Genomic DNA, 11,388 nt, shown 5'->3' with positions numbered 1-11,388 from the left:
AATTAGACTAAAAGGGTCCTAAAATGTACTCCAAATGTACATTTGTAGTTATGTTTAACAAATAACTACAACCTTATTTTCTTTAGATAGAAATACCCAACGATCTGGGTTAATTCTTCTTATCCAAATTATACAAGACATCACTCTAATAACAACATATTTATGGTATTTTATAGTTTAAGTACTAATGTTCTTTGATTAAATGAGCATCTATGTTGTCCTATATAATACAATTAGCCGGGATAAAAACAATTAAGCAATATCTACATTTTACTAAGGAAATGGATAATTTCCATTTCTAATCATTAAAAAAAAAAAGGGGGTTGGTTAAGCCTTTAAGGCCTATAAAATTCCGATTACCTAACAGGTTTGATCTCTTGTTTCTATTAATGTTATTAACATTTGTTATGTAAATGAAGACATTCTTGTTAGAAGAAAGTTTGAAGAATACTGAAAAAAAATAAGAGAAGGAAGTGTTGGTGGGATGAAGAAAGCAAATCCACTTGATGACAGTATTGCACCAGGAATGCCAGGCTACCCTGGCCCCAGGTCCATTCCCTCCGCCCTTTGCTGAGCAAAAAAACACCAAATATTTGCTACCACCCTCCAAGATGACTACCCAGTACCTTGGACACTCCTGGCCCAAGGTGAGCCTTTCACTCTTCCTCAGGGGATCTAGCCTGGGAGCAAGAGACCCTACAAATTTTTTGTTGCCACTGGACTGTGCCACCACTGTAAGAGAGCATGGAGGCCTCTTGAGAACCCCACCCCCAGACCATACTGAAATCCAAAAGGAACCACATCCCTAGCTTGGAGACAGGAAAACTTCAAGAAACAAAATCATGGACACTGGGTCTATCAGAACATTCTGACTTTGGAATTTGTTCAGAAGCCTCAGCTATCATCTTGACCTTGGGACAAGGATGACCCATATAGTTCCCAGTTCTGCCAATGGGAGGGTTGACCCTGTGGAGCCGTTACCTAAGCAACTTTTAGTTAATGGTGACCTGCCTCTACCTTCCCAACTCTCACCCCACACCCACTAACTAAACACACAGATGGGAGAATGATTGAGGCCATAGGTTATAGAAGAAGATGAGCAGCCACCAGTGAAGAGACAGCCACCCACCTCAGTGCAGGCTTAGGACCAGCAATGGCTTCGTACCTGAAAGAGGACAGCTCTGGGGTAGACACAGGACAAACACACACAGGTGTGTGGCTTTCTGAGGGCTCCATTTTCTCAGGCTAGAACAAGGGGATGGACAGGGCACCATAGCTGCCCTCAGATCCCTTTGGTTTTCTTGTCCTCAGAACCCAGCCGGTGGAGTGAAGGATCTTAGATGTGGGTTCAAATGCAACTGTCAGCCATCTTCTATAGTGCAGGCCAGTTTTAGGCTACGAGCATTCCCAACTTTTCCTGCAGTAGCAAGTTCCACAGAACCCTGATGTGGGGACAAGAAAATAGCACATGAAAAATCACTCCATTCCAGATGACACCTGCACTGCAGTCCTGGGCTTGGGCCCTAACTACTTATATGGGATGGCCCAGCAACCATTGTGACCTAGCTGTCTGTCATGGGCAGAGGACAGAATAGCTAGGGCAGGGTGTGGTTCCAGCAAGGAAGCTGGAGTTGGAGTGGGACCCAGGGTGCTGTGGGTGACTGTGTGCACTTGGGCAGAATATCTGCCTTGTTACTATAAGGATAGAAAGTGATCAAAGCAAGGTGCTCACATCTCACCAACCCTACATGCAGAGTTCTGGGCAGAGACAGCCTTTGCTCACTGACAGGCATGGCCACCACTGGATCTGGGAGCCCATATTTCCTGTATGGCTCAAGCCAAGCTCTATGGAGCTGGAGACTGGCTTCCCCCAGGTCTGGTTCAGGTGCCCAAGCCTGCAGGCATCACTTTCCAGTGGTTCCTGGGGCAGTGTCACCCCCACTGCCAGGCCCTCCATGAAAGGCACAGGGAAGTGCTGGTGGGATATCTCAAGGAATTCTGCTTAATGGCTATATTGCACCAGGTCAAATGTCAGGCTACCGAGGCCCCAGCTCCACTCCCTTCGCCTTTTGCTGAACAAAATAAACACCAACCAGTAGGCACCACTCTCCAAGATGGCTACCCAGCAGCAAGGCCACTGCTGGCCAGGGATGGGCATCTGACCTGGGTGATACAGATTACAAAGAGTCCTCATTGTCACTGGACTCTGGGACAGTTTGACTACGGGACCACAAAGCACTTCTAAATGACCCAAATCCCTAGCAGGACAATTCAAAAGTCCCATAAACAAAACGGGGCACTGGGTCCAGGAGCTAGGCCCAGCCCTGGCCCCCAGCTCTGGCCCCAGCACCATCAATGCCCACTGGGAATATTCTAACATGAGGAATCTAGAGGATCTTCAATGTTACTTTGACACTTGGGTCCAAGTAGACTCATAGGTTATCCAAGCCAGCCAAGGTTGTGGTGACAGTGGAGCCATGTCAGAACCAAGATTCCAGTTCAAATCCAGACAAAGGGGGAACGGGTGAGGTGCTTCCTGACAGACAACCTAGGACACAAAACAAGCTCGCCAGGCATGATAAGCTTGGGCCTGAATGGGGGCCTAGATCTTGGCAATGGCTTCCCACCGGCAGAAGCAGGGTCCTGGGTGGACACTGGGCAAAAGTCACACACTTGTGTGCCCTTCTGAAGGATCAAGTATCACAGGTCACAGTCCTGAGTCTTAGGAGTGCACTCACCATGGCACAGACAACACTTTTAACCATGTACATGCGCGTACACACACACCCATATGCACAGGCACAGACACAGAGATATACACACAAAGGCTCGCATGCATGCACAGACACACAAATACAGGCATGCCCAAACACCTAAGCACTCACACATAAACACACAGGCTTTCCACCAAACAATTACGCAGGCCAGTGTCCCCTCTGCCTACCAGGTAAATAATATTTTCAATTTGAAAGTGTATTGCACTCCACAAAAGGGAGACTTACTGTCCTTGAGGAGTGAGTCTCATGGAGGACACCCACCTCCTCAATTATGAGACCCTCTGTATTCTCCCGTTCCCTTAAGGAAGCTCACTCATCCCTGTCTGCCTCTCCAAGTCTACAAAGCAAAGCAGAGCGAGCCCCACCCCCATGCTACCAACTCAGCTCCCTTTGGCCAGGCCTTCTCTGAGTTCTCAGCATCACCAAGCCCCTCACTCTAAGGCGCTGCTCCCAGGCCATTGTAGTGGTTCTCTAGGCAATGGTTCCAGCAGAAGAGCCACAAGCACATTGACAACTATGCCCTAGAAAAGAACCCATGCCTCTTCTCTGGGTTGCCAGCACCAGATACCCCTTGTGCCCATGCAGGTTCTTGCTGAGGGCCTGTTCCCTAAAAGGTTTCCTAAACAGATGAAGAGTGCCCCCCTCCCCATGGGATATTGGCACTGTCCTTCCATATGAGCTACAAACACAGAAGGGTCTGGCATTGCCTTTGGTCTCTCCCACAGCCTTGCTTGGCTCTCCGGGAGGACTACCCAGGATGCTCTCTTGCCCTTCACCTCAAGACCGCCCACCCGGGCCCCCAAGCTCAGCGTTCTGCTGAAACAGGGCCTCTGGCATGTGCCAAAAGAAGGCCCTTCCTTCCCACAGTCTTCCACCTCTGGTCACAGAACAGTTGGGAAAAGAGGACGGCGTTGTGGCACTGGGTAGGGTCCAGTCCAGCTTTCTGTAGGAACCTGGACCCTGGGTGTTCTCTGGGGCTCTGGAGCAAGGTGACCAGGCAGCAAGGGGAAGCCTCCACAGGCAACCACCTGCAGGCAGTGCCTGGGCCAAGCCAGGCAAGCCTGTCTGCAGGGTATGGCTGGCCTCTGCCTTGCCTATTGTGCCCACATTTCCAACCAGGCCAGGATCTTGCCTGTTTTCACTCACAGTGACTCGGGGGAAAAAAAACGGGGGAAAAAAAAAAAAAAAAAAAAAAAAAAGAAAAAGACTGGCCAGTCCTGCTCCTCACTGCTGCATAGCTACTAGCTACACAGGTCCAGATTGCCCCAGGCTGACACTGCCACCCCACACCCCACCTCAGTGCTGGGGATGCATTTCTTTATCAGAATACTTGTCTGACAACAGTCCCTGAAGTCTGCCTGTGGGATTACAAAGGAAACTAAAATTTAGGGAACAAACTTTAGAGAACGAAACCCAAAAGAGGGGGCAATGAACAGCAGATAGGAAGTCGGGAAAGAAGGAAGGCGAGAAGAGGGAGAGGGGAGGCAAAGGGGGAAGGGAACAGGGAGGGTGGGGAAGCAGGTATGGAGGGCCGGGGCGCTCGGGCAAGGACAGGGCGGGGGAAGCCACGAAGGAAAGAGGGAGCAGAGGAAGCAAAGGGAGAAGGTCTCTGGGTGGAAAGTCGGGGTACCCAGAACCCCTTGGCAGAGCGCGGAGTATCCAGGCAGTGTGTGCTTCCACGAAGTGAGACGTGGGTGCTGGCGGGGAGATGCAAACACAGCTAGGAAGAACGGGGCTGACCCTGTGCACTTGGTGGACGGAACTGCTTTCCTGAGCCTGGTAGGAGGCCAGGCAGGGAGGGAGGGAGGGCCGGCAAGTTGGTTCCATCCCTGAGCCCCAGAGGCAGTGGCCAGGGCAGAGCGACCGCCCTGCCAGACATGGCCGCCACCGGATCTGGGCGCCTGTGTTTCCTGTATGGCCCAGGCCGAACTCTGTGGAGGCGCCGTGCGGGCCTCCGGGGGCTGGAATGGCCCAGGCAGTCGCTGTGGAGCAGGAGCCCGGCTTCGCCCAGGCCTGTTTCGGCCGCCAAAGCCTGCAGGTCCCACTTTCCAGGGGTTCCCGGGGCAGTGTCACCCCAGGGCCAGCCACTCCCCGAGAGGCACACGGAAGTGCTGGCGGGATCTCTCAAGGAATTCCGCTTGAAGGCTGTATTGCACCGCGAATGAGGGGCTACCCGGTCCCAGAGCCACTCTGTCCGCCCTTTGCTGCTCAAAAAATGCCAACCCCTGCACACAGGAGCTCCAAGATGGCTACACCATAGCTAAGCCACTGCTGACCTGGGGTGGGCATCTAGCCGAAGTGAAAGAGACCTCATAGGGTCCTCATTATGAGGGGACTGGGACTCCACTAGGGAGACCAGGCAGCCCCTGAGGATTGCAGCAGTACCCTGAAAAACTTCTACAGGATCCAGACCCCTGGTGGGCAGTTGGAAACAGCTTTACAAACCAAACAAGGGGCACTGGTCCCAGGCCACGCACCCAGCCCCAGCCCCAGTCCCAATGCCATCACTGTCCACTGGGATTATTTTAACTTGAAGTTTCTTGCAGTATCCTCAGGTGTCACTTTGACACCTGGTTCCAAGGTGAGTCATAGGTGGTTATCTACTCCTGTCAAGGGTGTAGTGACAATTCAGTCATCTCAGTACCAAGATTTTAGTTCAAATTTACCTGCCTCCCCCATACCTTCATCTCGCAAACACACACACACACACACACACACACACACACACACACACACACACGAGAAAGACAAATGAATCTGAGTTCTATGCCAGCCTATTCGACATAGGGAATATCAGCCCACTCAAGGCTACATAGTGAGATCTTCTCTTTCAAACAAAACTAGACGACAACAAAAACAACAACAAAAATTAGAAAGAACAAAAGACACAGAAAGGAAACAGACGGAGAGAAGTAGTACGGATGGGAATTAGGAAGTGGGGTGGTACAAGGGAAGGAAAGAGGAAGGGAGGAAGACAAGAAGGAAGAAGAGATAAAAGATCTCTGTGTAGAAAGTGTGGAGAACCCCAAGGGCAGAGGCCAAAACAGCCAGGGCTAGGTGGGGTTCCAGTAAGTGAATTGTGGGTGTCCTAGGGAGCTGAGGAAAGAGTCAGGGACTCAGTGGGTAGCTTTGTACACTTAGGCAGACTTTTCTCCTTGTTGCTAGAAAGGCAGGAAGCAATCACAACCACCTTCCCCATGTCTCCAAACCCCAGGAACAGACTCGTGGGCAGAGATCAAGCACCTCTCCTTCCTGCCAGACATGGCTGCCACAAGAACTCATAGCCTGTATTTCCTGTGCTGCACAGGCCAAGTGCTCTGGTTCGTGGCTGCCCTCAGGACCTTGACCTGCCTAAGGCCACCATGGATCACCTGGACCTTAGCTTTTCCCATGTTCTGCAAGCCTGCAGGAAGCCTGTCCCTTTTCCTGCCTGGACCAGAGTTACCCTGAATGCCAGTCATATTGAAAAAACAACAGGGGAGTGTTAGCAGGATGCATAAAAGGTTTCCACTTGATGGCAGTATTGCACCAAGAATGCCAAGCTACCTGGGCCCAAATCTACTCCCACTGCCCTTTGCTGAGCAAAAAAATGTCAATCAGTGGCCATGATACTCCAAGATGACTACCCAGTATCTTGGCCACTGCTGGCCTGAGGACTGCTCCCCAGCCTCAGTCCTGGGATCTGTCCTGCTGGCCACAGACACCAAAGGGCAGTCATTTCTACTGGACTGAGGCACCCCTCTATGAGAGCATGGAGCTCTCTCAAGGCACCGGGACCATACAGGGATCCTAAAGGAACACCATTCCTACCTATAAGACAATGGAAAATTCAAGGAAGAAAATCATGGATGCTGGGCCTGGGCTCAATCTCATCACTGTCTACCAGGAACATTCTGACTAGGTTATTTGTGCAGGACCCTCAGCTGTCATCTTGACCCTGGGAATAAGGGTTGGCCCATAGGGTGCCCAGGCCTGCCAAGGAAGGTCTGACACTGTAGAACATGTCCAAGTAAGCATCTAGTTCAAGATGGCCTGCCCCACACATTCTTAACTCCACAGATGGGGTCTTAACAGAGCCCATAGAGCATAGAAGGTGAGCAGCTGCCAGGGGGAGACAAGTATCCATCTCAAGGTGGACCTAGGCTCAACAATAGCTTCCTACCTGGCAGAATGTGGCTTTGGGGTGGACATAGGGCAAAATCCTCATTGGTGTGTGAGCTTGTGAGGGCTCTATTTTCTCAGGTCAGAGAGGGGTGATGGCTAAGAGACCATAGCTGGCTCTGAAACCCTTTGGTCTTTCTGTCCACACACCTCAGGCTATGCAGTCAAGGACCCTGGATGTGGGTATAGTGGATATTACAGGCCATCTTCCATAGTGCAGTCAAGTTTTAGATTGGGAGTATCCAAAGTCTCCTGCAACAGCAGGCTTCCTAGTACCCTGATATGGGAACAAGAAAATAGCAAAAGAAGAAACATTCCATTGCAGCTGACTTACAGGCCCTAAGTCCGGGCCCCAGTAACCTTTCTGGGATGGTCCAGCAACCACTGTGACCTCGCTGTCTGTCACAATCTCTGCCCTCTCCCTACATTACCACCCCAAACACCCATGGTCACTCATTGCATTTCCACTTCAGTCAATCCCCCTCCACTATTAAAGCATTGCTCCTCCTCAACACACTAGGTTTATATAGGTAATCTAAAGGAATTCTATCTCTGGATGTAAATTAGTGAAGAAATCTGAACCTACATAAAAAAACCCAGTCACTGGGCACAGGCACTCACCATAGCCCCCTTAGTGCCCACCAAGTAATGATCCCTCTTATTGGCTCTTGCAGGACCCTCCACAGTCATCTTCATCTCATGTACAAGGGATGCTTTTTCTTTCCTGATGATAGAACCTTGTGAGAATGGGCATGCCTAAAAGCAGATCTCATTTCTTGGTCCTTCTCCTATGCTTTCTCTTAATCTGCATTTGTGGAGAGAGCAAAGTTGACAGTGAAAGATAGACTGTCTTCCTTATACCTCCACCAATGCTAGTCTCTCTGCACCTCTTTCTCTTGTTTTGCAGCAGAAAACACATAGATGTGCATGTGACTGTGAAGATTTTATTTTGGAATATAATTATACATGAGGACAATAATTGTTTTTAAAAGTTTTTGTTTGTGGTGTATGTGTCTATGTGTACGAGTTTATGTGGGTTATTTGGTTTGCCTGTGTGTGTGTGTGTGTGGACTCCAAAGGCAGACACTGGAATGACTTCCTTAATCACTTCTGCACCTCATTTTTTTGAAGACAGGGTCTCACTGCAAGTTTAAGCTAGGCTGTCTGGCCAATGAGGCCCCAGGATGTACCTGCCTCAGTCCCCCAGTACTAGAGATACAAGTGCATGCAGCCACATACCTGACTTTTATTTAAGTGCAGAGGAGCTAGACTCATGTTCTCATGCTTGAGAAGCAAGCACATTACCAACTCTGATGTTTAAGATAGGTTTTTAGGGGTTTTTAAAAATATATATATATTTTTAAAAAAATATGTCTCCCACAGTCCCAGCTGGCCTAGAACTCACTATGTAGACAAGGCTGGCCTCAATCTCACAGAGATCCACCTGTCTGTCTTCCAAGTGCTAGGATTAAAGGCATGTGTTAGATACCATGCCCAGTGTTAGGTTTTTAATTTGATCAATCTAGAATCACCAAGGCCACAAGCCACTGGGTTTATCTGTGAGGAATTATCTAGATTAGGTTAGCCTCTGGGCATTCCTCTGAGGCATATTCTTTATTGGTTAATTGAGGTGGAAGACTCACCTTAAATGAGGGCTGCACCATTCCCTGGGGTGGGATCCTGGACTGTATAAATGGAGAAAAAGAGCTGAGCACCAGCATTCATTGATTTCTTCTTCCTGTGTGGGAGATGCAATGTGACCAGCTGCTTCAAGTTCCCGCTGCCTTCAGTTTTTTGCCATGGAGGACTGTGCTTTGAACTATAAGCAAGTATAAACCCTTCCTTAATTTGCTTTTGGCAGAGTTTTTTTTTTTTTGTCATAGCAACAGGAAAAGTAACTAAGACACCGACTGAGTCTTCTCCCTAACCCCCAAGACATTAATATCTTTCAAATTTCTTGGCATGTCACAAGAGTGAGTGGGTATGGAGATTGGCTTCAGTCCGTAGGTGTGAGAAGGTATCACCATCCCCTTTAGCATGAAAACACTCTTAATATTCAGCAATGGTTTCATGTATGGCCTTTTCTTCAGGAGAGCTATACTGTTGGCTAATGGCAATTAAGAGGTAAAGGAGAGGGCTGGGAGTGGTGGTGCATGCCTTTAGTCCCAGCACTGGGGAGGCAGCCAGATCTCCGTGAGTTCAAGGCCAGCCTGGTCTACACAGGGAGACCCTGCCTCAAAAAGACCAAAAAAGAGGTGAAGGTGAACTGGTAAGGTTGTGAATGGAACTATACTGAATACCAAAAAGTCATTAAAAAGGATCTTATTATCCTCCCTCAGTCAGCCACAGAATCTGTAAAGGTCCTGCTTATGGCAGATGTTCTCATCAGGTTTGTGTCCATTTCCTTTGTAGTCTCCCCTCATTGTGCAGGATGCTTGCTAGAGACCTGCCTTTACCTTATATAGTCACACAGCCATTGCCTACGCAGTCATTCACACAACTCCTAATTCAGGTCCTGTGATTAGAATCTCTCTTAAGAGCCTTGTCTACTGCCTGTGACTAAAACTACAAATGATGATACAGTTGCCCATGTTAAGAACCTACCTCCAGGCTAGAGATATGGCTCAGTGGTTAAGAGCACTGGCTGCTCTTGCAGAGGACCCACATGGTGGCTGACAGCTATCAATAACTCAGTTACAGATAATCTGATGCACTCTTCTGGCTTCTGTGGGCATTGCACCCACATGGTGCACTTACATACATGCAGGTAAAACACACATACACATAAAATAAAAATAAATATTTTAAAGAACCTACCTGCCTTGCCACAATCTTGTTATGAAGGGAATGTAGAAATATCACAACCATTGGCATTTCCATCAGATCAAATAGACTATTTTTGAAAGGAGGAACAGAGCACAGAGTACTTACTCAGAACATCAGCGTGTACAGACCACAGTGGACTTTTTCCCTTCCTGCACTGTTTACCCTGGAAAGAGACATCAGAATGTCTTTCAGTTCATGTGAGGCTGCCAAGCTGGACAAAATGTAGTACTACACCTCACCTGGCCAAGTTAGACAGTACCCTGAAGCGACACTACCAGCTCTCAGGTGCAATGTGATTTCTGAAGAAACCACTCCATGAAAATCAATGCTACATGGCCTATGGAAACCTCACAGGTGTTTGCTTTCCTTTTTAAAGAAAAATAAGTAGTTTGTATGAAAGGGTCCATTGGAAGTGGGAGGATATTGTTCCCTAAGATCTCTTTTTGGAGGAGCAACCCTTTCATCTCCCCACTTGTAGAACTTCCTCTCTTGGGGAAGCAAGGTGGATCAGTGGGGAAAAGTGCTTGCCGTGACCACCTGAGGTCAGTCCCCAGAACCCATGTAAAGGTAAATTGTGCCCCTACCTCTACATGTATGTCATGGCATATTCCCCTGTAGCAATAGTAATAAAAATAAATTCAATATAAAAATAACCTCCTCCTTGGGGCTGGAGATCTGGCTCAGCAGCTGAGTGCATGGACTGCTCTTGCAGAGGACCTGAGTTCTATTTCCAACACCATGTTACATGGCTCACAGCTTCCTATAACTCCAGCTCCTAGGGGATCCAATAACTCTAGCCTCCATAAGCATCTGCACTCATATGCACACCCCCCTCACCACATACATACAATTAAAAATAAACCCTTTTTAAAAATTATTTATTTAATAACCACATAATTAGAAGAAGCATTTCATTATAACAACATTGACATATTCATTAACAATAATAACAATTTCCAGAGCAAAGATGCTTCTCTTTGAAAATTAGCTGTAAATTTTGAGGTTCACAGTTAAATTAATACAGTTATACAATATTGAACTCAGTATAACCCTTATAAGACATAAAATTGAATGAGGTTTTAACCTTTAAAAAAGATCTCCGTTTCATAAACCCTTTTTTGAAAACTTGTGGGGGTTTATAAGATGGCTCAGTAGGTAAACACACTTGTCAACAAGCCTGACAACTTGAGTTTGAGCCTCCAAACCCTCATAGTAGGAGACAATCTACTCCTAAAAGTTGTCATCTGACCTCCGTATGCACATTTAATACAGAAGGCACTAGTGAGCCAGTGAGATGGCTCAGTAGATAAGGGAACTTGCTGCCAAGACTGATTACTTGAGTCTGATTCCCCTATAACCTGCCTGGTGGAAGGAGAGAGGTGACTCCCATAAGTTGTCTTCTGACCTCCACTCACATGCTGTGGACATGTGTGCACCCACACAATAAATAAATAAATGTAAAAATAAATACAATGTATTTTTTATTTATATTACAAATTGTATATAAATTATACATTATAAAAATACATAATTACGGGGCTGGAGAGATGGCTCATCAGTTAAGAACATGGGTTATTCTTGCAGAAGACCTGGGTTCGAATCCCAGCACCCACATGGCAGCTAA

General features: G+C 47.8%; 1 long non-coding RNA gene across 3 annotated transcripts in view; it reads right to left on the bottom strand.

Moving 5' to 3' along the window:
- The window catches only part of LOC115069901, a 45,587-nt gene that overhangs the window by 17,483 nt on the left and 16,716 nt on the right, over nt 1-11,388 (bottom strand). The window contains exons 3-6 of one of the 3 annotated variants that reach the window (XR_003849143.1): nt 9,870-9,927; nt 8,582-8,676; nt 7,560-7,743; nt 1,166-1,442 (exon numbers count right to left, since the gene is read on the bottom strand). This is a non-coding gene — a long non-coding RNA (uncharacterized LOC115069901). The remainder of the gene's footprint in view (nt 1-1,165; nt 1,443-7,559; nt 7,744-8,581; nt 8,677-9,869; nt 9,928-11,388) is intronic. The other 2 variants (XR_003849145.1, XR_003849144.1) reach the window with 2 other exon arrangements.

This window comes from Nannospalax galili, unplaced genomic scaffold (genome assembly GCF_000622305.1).
Source record: "Nannospalax galili isolate Female #2095 unplaced genomic scaffold, S.galili_v1.0 scaffold3135, whole genome shotgun sequence".
NCBI lineage: Eukaryota > Metazoa > Chordata > Mammalia > Rodentia > Spalacidae > Nannospalax > Nannospalax galili.
Note: the sequence above shows the minus strand (reverse complement) of the source record. Positions and strands in the feature narration are given on the sequence as shown.